We start from the raw sequence: 10,892 nt of genomic DNA, 5'->3' as shown, positions 1-10,892 counted from the left end.
GTCAGCTCAGTATATTAGGAATTACATTCAAATCAGATGATTCAGTACCACATGATTTACATCCAGCCTACTCAGTCTAATGCTCTTTCCCTAACCTTAACCCTACTGGAGTTACTGTGCACAGATATTGTAGAAAACAAAAATATACCTCAGCATTGGACATAAAAAACATCTTCATCGAACGCAATCTGGGGTTTAAAGAATCGTCCAGTATTATTGTTCTTATAGAAGAAAGAAAAGGAAACCACTCAGAATCTGCCTGATATTTCAAGTTAAAGCTGAATGCTCCAACGAGGCAGAGTTAAAGGATAACGGGCTGGTCTTAGACTGGATCAGTTTGTAGGATGGGCTATTCCACCCACAAATAACCTGACTGGACAGAACCAGTCCCTTACAATCACTGTTCCCGCTACACCATCCTGCAAACTGATCTCTAGCAAAAGGACCATTGAAGATGATCTGCAACTGTCAGCAAAACACTGCATTGTACTACTACTCTGCCTTTGTGATGGCAGAGAGGAAACCATTCTGATCATTATTGCTCCAAATATGAGTAACAGAAGTTTGAGGGTCAAAATGTGAATATTATGTACGGATATTGACATGGTCTCCCAATTTCCACCTTTTTATGGTCTTCTTGATCTGTCAATAAAAAGTATGAACCTGAGTTTGAATCCATCACATAGTTCCGAAATGTGACCATTCTTATTATTGTTGTCACTTGTCGCTTTGTTTTGTGTGATTAACTCTACATTTCAAGTCAATCAATAATTAAATTAGTTTGAGGTTGTTTTCTTTTCCAAATATTTTTTCAAGCTTCCACTGGTGAAGCAGCAACCTGTAACCTTGTTAAAATGTCCCAGAGCTCAATGAGTCTTCACAATAGTAGTAGTAGTACGAGTAAGTGTTACGCAGCCCTCTGACATCTGTACAAAAAATGTTTTTCATTTAAGTTTGAACCCTAGGTGTGGGGATGTTTCCATGACAACCCTGGTTAACTCCATAGCCTCCTATAAAGAATTTTGCTCTGCTTTTTCAAAAATGTTGAATCACACAGGTCAAAGACTTTTCTATAATCAGAAAAGAGGACATAGATTTTTCCTTTAGAGTTTTGATTCACATGAATGATAACAAATGAATAATTATCAGACTGGCTGTCTGTTCTTTTCAATAAAAAATACATTATTCATTAGTTATTTATTGTGTTATGAAATACTTTATCTTGTTTTCAAATTCCGAGTTTGTCCTTAATGATCTTTATTGTCTCCATGTTAGTTCTTTGTATCAGGATATTTTTCATTATGTTAAATACTCTTAGCATTGCTGCTTGGCGCTTACTAACTGCTGTGTTTTAACATTTTTGTCCTAATATTAAGGATACATGTTTTAATTTCTTTTTTATTCTTTATTTTTATTTAAATACAGTTCAGTACAGTAATAGGACCATCCAAATTTTTAATATTTAATATTGTACCTAGAGATGCTTTTCATTTGGGTTCATATTTATTCGAAACATGCTGGATGTTGTTTGTATCCATTCAGTTTCTTTCTTCAAAACACCTTTTGCATTATGATTAGCTCATGTGTTTAGCTTATGTTTAGTGTATTTTCTACTATTACATTTTTGGGTAGTTTTTTTTTTTTTTACCATATTATCTGTGTTTTTGTTTTGTGATATAAATGTGATACAGATAACACTGTTGTAAATACATAATTATTTCATTTGACCTAATAAAGTCTTTCTCTTTCTCATTTCTGGCATTTGAATCCCTGCAACCCCATATTTTGGAGTTATTAAAGAGTCCTCCACATGAGTACACTATTTGTTCTATGACTTATGTGGGAATAATTTGTGGTGCATTGTAGTTATGTTGGAAAGGGGGTGTTTCATCTGAGATGATTAAATCAGTTTAGTTTAATTTACCAATACAGAAGTTGCAGAGTGCAGTACAATTCTACTGATTTAATATAAATAGAAACATACTAAAATATAGCTCTGTTCACTGACGAAGACGTGATGTGGTTAAAAGCTCAGAAAAGGCTAATTTGTCAAACTACTCTGTCCAACGAAAAGAATGTGTTTCCATGCTCACACGTTTTTTTCTTCTGGATATGTTGTAGCCTATTTAATAAAGTATTCAAGTCAGAACTAAACCAGCATTTTAAAACCATCTGTCTATCTTATAAGCTTTCTAACAACTAAGTAAATGATGCCTTATACAATGCTCTTCATAATAAAATGTAGTAGAACTGTAGGGAGCTCTTGTGCAATAATGGTAGTGTCTAATTAGAGGATGTCTGTTGGGTAATGAAGGATTTAGTGCTCCAGTGCCACTGTTGGTGATTCCTGCATCTTTACAATTTCATTATTCCTGATACTACTGCTATATTGTAATGTTTTCCAAACATTCCACATACCTCAGGTCTTTAGAGACCTGTTAACACAGATATAGTTACAAATCAGAACAACGTGCCAGCAAACTTTCAGAATACAGTATTAACAATAATAACCTTCATAAATACATTTTCCAATTACTATATGCATATTGTGCTGTTTTACATGTATTGTTCATGTCCTGCTACCATTGTCAAAATATAATCCCCATCACCAGCTCCTTCAGACTCCTCTTCATTTTCAGAGTCTCATCAGAAGCTGCCAGTGTCAAAGACAGTGCTTGCTCTGCAGTGAATCTGACACACTGCTGAACTATTATGTTACTGTGATAGCACGCTAAGAAAGTTCTCCATCGCTATGTCTACATCTGTGCCTGCCAAACAGGAAAGTACTACACCTCCTGCTGTTAAATGCCACCTTCATACAGTGAAAAAGAAATTGGCAGTTAGTCATACAATAATACTTTCTAGGTAAATATGTGATTACTCTGCAGCCATTTCAATATTTATAGCCAAGCTGCCTGCATTATCACTCTTATTCCTCTGCTCGGTTCTGCTCTCAACTGTAGCTGCGCTGAATCAAATAACATGTTAAGATTTTACGTTAAGACTACCTTTCTGCATGACGTCTCATTTCTACAGTGTGACTTCTATTTTCTAAAAAGAAACTTTAAAGACATTGGTGTTTCAGATATTCTGATGACAAGTGCTTAGATCACATAAATCTACATTATCAAAAAAAACAATATTCAACGTACCTCAGTACGTTGCAGAGGAGGATGTAGAAGGGTGACAGGGGATGGCAGTGGTCATCTCTAAAAAATGCCTCAGTTTTTTGTTAAATGCTGACACAATTTAACACATTGATAAAGTTTAATTTGAAAAATAAGATGTTAAAAAGGTAATTTAGCGCATACAATGGACACATTTTAGACTAAGTGATAAGTTCAATGAAAAAAAGTATTTGGAAAATTGCCTGAAGATTTGGAAATAAAACAATTTACTGATGTATAATGGCCTCTTTAGATATTTCTATTCAGTTCTATACTAATGTGCCACAATAATGTAATGCTTTTTAGTTCTAATATCTTTATTCAGAGGCTGTACCAAGCAAATATTCATACATATGATTGTCTGCTATAAAATCAGCATATATTTCTGCCACCCCATGAATATTTCTCTAGATCTGCCCCTGGTATCTTGGAGTTTTACTCTTTAAAAACGTTTTAAAATAAAAGACAGCCAGCAGGATGTCAGTCTTGTGGATTATCACCATGTCAGTGAAGTCATACACACCAGTATCATCACCAAGGGGGGGTTGTATTTCAGTGCGCAAACACTGCCAGCTGAAGCTGTCATTACTCTTAGAAATATGAACCCTGGGTTTGTTTTTTGGTTAATAAGAAGAAATATTCTCTAATCTCTAGATGACTAAAAGCCACACTATTCACCAAATCTCTTCTATTTCTAGAAAAGCGAATGTGTTTCTGAACACTTACACCATGTATACTGAGTTTACTGCATATCTATCAACTCTAATGAGCTCATGAACTAGGTTTCATATATATAATATGATTATATAGGTCATTAATAGCATAATAAAGCATTTAACCTATTAGATTTAACGCAGTTTTAGGCAGGAAAGTAATCTAAATCGTGCATTCCTCAAATCAGAATGGAGCATTATTGTTCCCGTAGTATTTGACGCATGACTTAGAGTCTGCCTGGCGCTGCATTTATTACACTATCTGATGTCATATCCCCCTGCCAATCACCACCACACACACAGGCTTTGTTGGAGGCCTGTCCGGCTGTATAGTGTGTTTACTGTCATTTCCTTTTCTCCCTGAGCTGTTAAAAGGGACGCACACACACACACAAACACACACACACACACACACACACACACACATACACACACACACACAAGACACACAACTCAGGGTTGGGCTGATTTTATTTCACTGCATATCGCAGTTTAAAGTCATTCCTGTTTTGCTACCTGACACAATTGCAGTCCAGTAACAACAGTTTGTGTCCACACTGGAGGCTGAAAATCGATTCATATTTACAGATACGATTCAAGCAGCTTTTCAGCTTGAAAACAAATCCTTATTGTATGTAAACTCAGTTGTCAGTGAGAGATGTCAACCACAGGAAGTTCTTAGGAGCACCCAGCATCTTCTGACCTTTCAAGCAATTCATTTATTTTCATTTATCTTTATGTTGTCTTCCCTTCAGAGCACTTAAACACAACACGTGAAGTCTCTCCTTCTCTTTTTTTTAATTGGACGTGTTTAAAGATGCAAAGCACCTCTAAATTCATCTGAAGGTGTTTGTGTTAAAACATGATTGTTCAGCCTAGTGTCCATTTCTCCGCCCTTTTGCCCCCCCAGGCCATTCCAGGCCATTCCAGACCAGACAGGGGCCAGACTACTAACTGTTTACAAGCTGTCTGTCTGTCTCAAGTTCAACTGCAAAGTCCAACCTGGGAAACAAAAAGACAGTCCGCAATGCAGACAGGAGGGGGGGGATGAGGAGAGAAGGTGGTAAAAACGGTAGGGAATGTGTGTGTGTGTGTGTGTGTGTGTGTGTGTGTGTGTGTATGTGGAAGGGGGGTCTCTTGGACATGAACTTGAGACAGCAAAATGAGCTTCAGTCCTGCATTCCTGGTCTGAAGCATAAAGTATACTCTGGGGAGCTGTGTGTGTGTGTGTGTGTGTGTGTGTGTGTGTGTGCGCATGTGTGCGCATGTGTGCGTGTGTGCGTGTGTGCGTGTGTGTGTGTGTGTGTGCGTGTGTCAGGGGGTGGGTCCTCTCTTCCTCTCCCGCTGCCCCATAAACTGTTGTAGAATAGAATGAAATAGAATGGAATGGAATGGAATAGAATTTGGGATTAAATCAGCCACATTTTGGGGTTCTATTCTGTTTTATTCTGAAGGACAGAAACTGGATGATGGAGGAGAGAAATGTGATTTAAGGTGGAATCAGTCCATCAGCCCTCTGTCCGTCTTTTTTCTGACAGCTGACAGTCAGAACGTCCTTTATGTTTTGCACCAACAGGGAGGAGATGGGCTCTCTGCTCCACAGTTTCTTACAACAGATGCAAAGCTTTACCCACAGACATTAAATGTCCCATATATTAGGGAATAAAGTATATCATCACCTTGAAATTATGTGAGGGTTTTGAAGAAAAAAGGATCAGTTTTCACACCCTGGAGAGCAAAACTGATCCGAGATGTGTTCTAGATATAAAATCAAAACATAACAATTGTACATACCGGGTTTTGTTACAAGTGGAGTGTAAAGAAAAAAGACAAAAAAATAAGTTTTTCAATTTATTCTGCTAATGCTTTTCTTTTCCCCTCTCGGCTCCTCTTTTATTTTAACTGGTGAAGCTCCCGTCATTACTGTCAGTGTCTGAGCCTTTACTGCCATTATACGTATTCTATATGAACATTTTAGCCTTCATCGCTGTTGTCACTTTAATCTGGGTTACTAACAATAGCATTATTTCTTGCTAGCATGAGTAGTGTAATTAAAAATTAGCAAAGTAGCTGTCTGGCATGGCAGCCAATGGTAAAAAAAAAAATCCACTTTTCACAAAGATAAAAACAAATTACTCTCAACTTAGTCAGCATTTGCTATGTGACATTCACAGTGTCTTCCAGAAATTTTGTAAGTTTGAGGTTTTAAAGGGTCCAAGTTCACTATTTCATGATCTTTTCAGCTCCTTTAACCAGTTTACACAGTAACAAGGCAAGACTTGATTGGGCCTCCTCTGTGTATTCTGAGCACTGATTGGTGATTTGCAAATGGAACAGAATGACCTTGGGTTTCTTTCAAATTATAAGAAAAATTATTCACAAAACTAAAATAAATGGAATACTCTCATGTGAATAACTCATTTTTGACATTATAGAATTTTATATTGCTTACATCACAATATGTAAAAATACGCCGAAGACAGATTAACGATGGTAAATAAGGATTTTACTTGAATTGTTTAAATCTACTCCAATGTTCCAAACTCCATCCTTTCCCCTGGCACTTTCCTACTGTCATCTCAGATTTACTCCTTATTGGCTCTCCTCCCGGAATGACTGAAATCCATCCAACTGGGTGGGTTTGTAACATGTGCCAGCTGCTGACATCAGCTGACATCTGTATTATGAGCACTCGTGCTGCATATTTCTTCAGCTTTTAGCAACATTTACCTGCAACACATTGTGATGCTCATTACAGAAGAGTCTGAAGACCTCCTGGCTGCTCCCAGTCTGCTGCTCCAGATAAAGACCGTGCTGCTCTGACAGACAGGAAGCTGCTTTTAGGGAAAACAAGGGCTGCATCCAAACAGGCTACAGAATGGTGTTCTTTTTCCAGTCCTCCATGACCCAATCCTGAGAGCAAATGAAGATGTGAAGGAGAATACAATAATTTGGTAAAATGTGCATATTGGTAATGAGTAAATATCACTTGAATAGGGGATTTTGGGGCAGAAAGTTTTTGTTCTTTTTCCTGAGAAAGGATTGTCTTTTGTATTTCTGTCAGTACAGCTTTGAGGCAGATTTCTATTTCCTGCTATTTCTTTCTTTCAGAGGGAAATATTGTACTTTTTATTTGCATTACATTTACAGGAAAGCTTTAGATGAATATTTTACATACAAAACATATGATGAGTTCACAAAATAAGAATCGCTTTTATAGATTAACCAGCCGTAGTAGGCAAAGTAGTTAGGCCAACTACAGTACAACAGTAAAATGCTGCACAACTTTATGCATTAGTCATAATGAACCAAGACTATAATTTATAATGAAACACTCACTGGGGATGTTTGTGTATTATGAGTAATTTTCACACATTTAGTGCATTTTGTTAATACACATTTTCAATACTTAACTATTTCTACTCAACTAAAGCATCTGAAAACTCCTCCACCACTGGTTTCAGGCTACTTGTACTACAAAAACCACAAATGTACCTGTTGGATCCAATGAATGACTTCACTAATAATCATTTTATTTGAGTAAAACACGTACGAATGTGACTCTTCCAGCTCTGCCGACTCTCCACCTTTCCTCTCTGAGAGTGCAGCTGTCTGCAGGCAGGAATGTAAAGTGCTCAGTCTATTCACGTTGTTTTTACTAGCACAGCAGGTCGAACCATGCAGCACTCGCACCAACAGCTCTATTCTGTTGACATAAAACACAAATCTGTGAAGGGTCTTCTGTGAAAAAGTCAGAATTTTTTTTTCAAAATCGACTCCTCACCATTGAAGGATTTTTACATTCAGTGTCATATGAACATTTGTTCCATGGATTATCAGCGAGCAATGGGATCTGACCTCTGACGTCCTGTTTAGTGGAGCTGTAGTTTTGGTGCACGTACCCTGACTGCATTGGGAAGCTGGTTGTGCAGCAGCTGTCCTCAGTGGAGACTCATTACACCCGTGTAAAAATATTTCTTTCTTAAACTGGATTCTAATTATAATAACCTCTTATATTCATTCCATTTTACTATATGTATTTACACTAACTATAAGAACTGTTTTTGCAGCGAACCTTAAAATTCTCTAAAATATAAAATGTAGGCTGATATTTAAACAACCCATAACCTGTGATACCTCAATGTAAAAATACTCTGATAAAGTAAAAGTGCCATGTTTATAAATATTATAATTGCATCATTATTACTGATGCCTTAATGTGAATGCAACATTGTGTATGTCGAAGCAGAGAAGCATTTTAACTAATTTCTAATTACTAATTTATATTTTGGGATAGTTTAATCTCTTACAATATATCAAATTTAAGATGATCTTAATATATTTTTCATGTAAGGTCTTAATCTGGAAACTAGCATTTAGCTGTCACACGAAAAGTACAATATTTCCCTCAGAATTGTACAGGAGTAGAAGTATCAAGGAAACACTAAAGGTACAGTACTTTAGTAAATGTGCTTAGTTTCTTTCCACCACTGCCCATGTGTAGGAAATTAATTTATATTTTATTATTTTAAGTTATAAGAATCTGCTGTAAACAAGGACATTTTCTTTATTTCTTTACTCTGAACATTTTTAGGAATTTGCATTGCATTGAGACACTTTTGGCTTCAGCAGATATTATTCTCATGTGAAAAAGTTGCATGTAATAACCTTCATGTCAGTTTATTTACATTTATCATAACTTATATATATATATATATATATATATATATATATATATATATATATATATAATAATAAATCAAACCATATTATATTATATTATATTATATTATATTGTGTGATTTTGTGGTGTTGTGTGAGAATAAAATAAGACCACATACGTCCTGTGGTGCGGCTTGCAGGCCTCCTCCTCCTCCTCCTCCTCCTCCTCCTCCTCTCTGGTATTTGGACTAAAGGGGAGAAAGAGCTTTATGAGCTTCAGGGCTTCCGTCAGTATTGTTGGTTTTAAAGGAGGACAGAGACGGAGCAGTAAAGAGAGTCAACAGGCCAGCAGAGCACACCGCCGTTTGTCAAGTTCAATGTTAATGTTTAACGGTCCGACACACACACACACAGACACACACACACACACACACACACACACACACACACACACACACACACACAGGAAATGGAATTTGGGGATTTACAATGACCGAAATCCAGCTTCTTTTTTAATTATATATCTGTTCGAAATTAAAATTTCCCCGAAACTAAACTAATAAACTATATATATATATATATATATACAGCTATACTTTTCTATTGTGTTCTGTTATGTTCTATTCTATTCTATTTTATTCTATTCTATTTTTCTGCAGTCATTTGCTCAGGTTTCCTGGCTGCTCCTCAAGGCCTTCTTTAAGCAGAAACTGGCACTGCTGACCATTTCATTGTAATGTAGCGTCTGTTTAAACCTCCAGTCTGAAGTTTGATTTCACTTTTAAAAGAACCTGAAACTTTATATTAGCGCCGTTTAACCGCCAGAGCACCGCCAATAAACAATATTTATATTTTCACCAAATCCTAATATTCTACATTCACTGACACATAAATGAGCGCTAATTAAATCTCTCTCTCTCTCTCTCTCTCTCTCTCTCTCTCTCTCTCTCTCTCGAGCATACATTATGAACATATATGTCATAGTAGTAACTCGCCATGCACATGCGCAAGGACGTTGTGTGGTTTCCATCAAACCCCGGAAGGCCTGGAGCTGCAAAGTTTAGATTTTCCGTGTCGGTAAAACAAAACAGCTGTATTTGTTTGGTATTTGAAAAGGTAAATAAGCATGCGCAAAGAGATGAGCAAAGTTTTCTAACAGAAATATTCTCATGACTTGAGTTAACGGCTACCATATATATTCTTCTGTACAGTGGTGTAGTGGTTCACTGACAAATGTTTTTGCATTTTGTTATTTTTTTTCTGGAGAGTTTGCCTCTCCGTGCAGACTAAAACTGTTTCTGAGACTGTTAATTAATATTTGGGTCAAACCTGCGAAATATCACCATAACAATGCTAATGAAGTCTTGTGTACTTCAGTGAAAATGTCTTCAATTCAAACTATTGAAAGTGAATCGTGAACATTAAAATGTGTGTCAGTGTGCGCAGCGCTCTGGTGCAGCCTGTCTGTCCCTTCTGGAGGAAGAGCGGCCCGCATCACCGCCCAAAACCAAACTGGACGGTGCCGTGTTCCAAACAGCTCTCGATGCACCGTGAGAGCATTTCAGACTGTTAAATACATTTCCAACATGTGCTTTCGGCAGTAGAAATAATAGGGAGGTTTAATAGACCGTGCTCTCATTAGAAATCACTTCATGATTGCAGTGCTGAGCATTTAAGATTCAGTCAGAGCAGACAGAGGCTTCCGATTTCTTACAATTTGAATGACGCCAGTGGACAAAACACTGCGTGACTGCCGGTGGAGCTGCAAAGGGCTGTGGTATATATATATAAACAACAAAATGGAGTGGCTGTCTTTCAGGGGAATGGGTCGCACAATCAATGCTGTGTTCAGAATTCAACTGATTCCAAACATAGATTAGATTTCCCAACCAAGCAGCTTATCTACTCTGGTGTGTTTCACGTGACACCAAAGTCACTGAACACCAGCCCGGATTCATCCAGACCTTCAATCGGAGACAGATCTTATATGCCCATTACGAACACCAGTAAGGATTGGACACCATCCATAATATGCAAAGTATTACAGTTATTGAACACAAAGATTCTGCTGACAGCAGCACACTGCGGTGTGTTTGTAAAAACCTCAGATTCTGTAAAAACCACGATGCTCCAAACATTACGCACGGCCGTTTGTGGCGTTCACCTTGTGTTTGGACTTTCTTTGATGTATTTAAGAAACATGGTGTCTGTGGAAAGTTAAGAATCCACGAGACTGGCTGCTGCTGTCGATAGTGACACACAAACCCTCTACAAAGCTGGCGCACTGTAGCGTGAACCCGCATTGCGCCGTCACCCACTTGTCGCCGTGAACGTGAACGCGCCGCAGGAG

This window comes from Dicentrarchus labrax, unplaced genomic scaffold, assembly GCF_905237075.1.
Source record: "Dicentrarchus labrax unplaced genomic scaffold, dlabrax2021, whole genome shotgun sequence".
NCBI classification, from domain to species: Eukaryota; Metazoa; Chordata; class Actinopteri; family Moronidae; genus Dicentrarchus; species Dicentrarchus labrax.
This window is presented reverse-complemented; position numbering follows the sequence as displayed.